Source organism: Pteropus vampyrus, unplaced genomic scaffold (assembly GCF_000151845.1).
Source record: "Pteropus vampyrus isolate Shadow unplaced genomic scaffold, Pvam_2.0 Scaffold20, whole genome shotgun sequence".
NCBI classification, from domain to species: Eukaryota; Metazoa; Chordata; class Mammalia; order Chiroptera; family Pteropodidae; genus Pteropus; species Pteropus vampyrus.
This window is the reverse complement of record NW_011888801.1, coordinates 5,296,262-5,298,601: the sequence shown is the minus strand read 5'-3', so window position 1 is coordinate 5,298,601 and position 2,340 is coordinate 5,296,262. Positions and strand designations below refer to the sequence as shown.

Here is a 2,340-nt window from a genome sequence, read left to right as displayed (position 1 = left end):
GTAAGCCAATAAAACAGCCTTTTAAGGTTGTTTTCTTTTTTAAAAGAGAGAGAGAGCATATTGCTCACAAAGCCAAAAATCTTTCCTATTTGGCCTTTTACAGAAAACATTTGCAAAGCCCAGTTAAGACTACATTTCCCAGCCTCCCTTACAGCTAAGGGGGACCATACAATAATTTCTCACTAGTGGAAGTAAAGTAGAAGTGATGTAAGATATCAGGTATGCCTTTCCATGTTCTCCTCTGCCTCTGGCTGGAGCCAGGCATGGCAAGCTCCTAGTTTTAATTACTGAGACCATGGTGGCGGGGCAATGACATGGAGTACCCCAGTCCCCGAATTACTATGATACTCAGAGCTGCCCTGCCAACCTGGATCATTCACATTAAATCTGTGAGAGGAAAAAAGAAACTGCAAACCTCTTTACATCACTGCATTATCATGATACAGCAGCCCTTCCTTATCCTGACTAGTACAGATGTTTATCTCCAACTGGGCACTGTCTCTAGAGTTCTTTACCTACAGATCCCAGTTATCTTATTTTAGGCTACGATTTTTGTAGGGGAGGCTTGCATAATAGATAGAGTTGGACCCCTCCTCACATCAGCAGTACCCTATAGACACGATAAGAGAATTATTTATGTTAGAATTCTTCCGTTTCCAAGGAAGAGAGGGGCACTAGCTCAATGAGAGACTCAAGGAGAGAGACTAGTTCAATATAAAGTAGACCCTCATCAGGATCCCAGAATAAAATGCCAGGAGCAGCCAGGCTTCATGGGAACCAGCACCGTGAGATGCCCCTCTAAGACGAAGATCTCTCTCATGGCATCTAAGCACCTCTTTGTGTTCCTTCTTGGCTGGCCAGCTCCCTCTGTTCACTCACAGCTGGTGACTATGATGGATCTCCAGCCTCATGTCTAGCTCATCAGCAATTCTCATACCCAGGTTCAGCCTCTTCCTGACATTTTCCAGATAGGAGTCACACTGGCCCAGATCATGCTTTTGAGCCAGACCATCCAAAGTATATAATGTAGAGAAGCCTGTGTTTCAAAGGCCCACCCCAGATCAACCAGCTGAGGTCTGGAGGATGCAGACACATGGCACAAACATAGCTGCTACCACATAACATGCACTGGGGACAGGGGTTTTTCCTAGCCAGGAAATCAATCTCTAAGGAGTTGAGAAGTTTCATAACTAAGGCCTTGGACTTGGGCTAGAATGCTGGCTTCAGCTCCACCTCCTTCTTCAGTGACCATGGTCAAGTTTAATACATTTATTTCCACTTCTATGAAATAGTAATCATAATAAAAATACCTTCCTCGTCTACGGCCATGCTACCCTGAACAAGCCCAATCCCATCTGATCTCGGAAGCTAAGCAAGGTCGGGCCTGGTTACAAATTGGATGGGAGACCACCTAGGAAGACCAGGTGCTATAGGCATAAAAAATAAAAAATAAAAAAATAAGGAATTGTAAAATGACAAGGTCCTTGCAATCTGTGAGGTCAACCAAGGGTTAACGCTCTTTAAAAAAAAAAAAACCTGATTCATAGGGTTGTCAAGAGGATAAAATGAATTAATCCATGTAAAGCACTTAGAACAATACCTTCTGACCTATAGTAAACTTTCAAGGAAGCCTAGTGATTAGAATTATTATTTTCATGATCTCTAAAACAAACAAACAAAAATAAGTCAAAGCTCTAGTCCTTTGCTATAAAACGTCTCAATGTGTGTTCAATGAATGATTCAAGTCAGCTGGAGAAAAGCACAATGATTGAGCCACAGATGCACCTCCTTAAGAAGCACAGGGCACAATGACCACTACCTATTGAAGATTTACTTACTCTATGCTTATCCTGTGCTTGGCCCTCTACACACAGACCAATTGATTCAGTGAGATTGAAGCTCTGAGAGGGTCAATAAGCTGTCCAAATTCACACATTTTCACACATTCCACTGACTGTATATTTCCTTCAGCATGGATAACCCAAAGGGTTCATTGCAAGCCAATTGCTAAATCCTGTGTATTTGGAGATAAACATACTAAAGACAGAGAAAGGTGCTCGAGGAGTAAGGGACAGCAGAACTCCCACTGGGAGAGGGAAGGGTGGAGTGATATGGATAAGATGGGAGAAGGCCACCTTGGGGAAAATGCAGCAGGTCTGGGGCAGGTAGGAAATGTGGCTATGTGCTTATTCGAACTTCCTCTGTTAGGCTTCCCAAATGCATGCAGCGGAGTCTCCATTTAGCAAATGGTGACCTGACCTAGAACAAAGCCAACAGTTCTGGGTGCTTATCTCTCAGCTCTGCCTCCCTGTCCCTCTGGGGCCATGAGAGTGAGGCCTT

General features: G+C 43.7%; 1 pseudogene; it reads left to right on the top strand.

Annotated features, from left to right (window-relative positions):
• The first annotated feature begins 1,317 nt into the window (after window positions 1-1,317).
• On the top strand, window positions 1,318-1,436 carry LOC111736568 (annotated as a pseudogene).
• The last annotated feature ends 904 nt before the right edge of the window (window positions 1,437-2,340 follow it).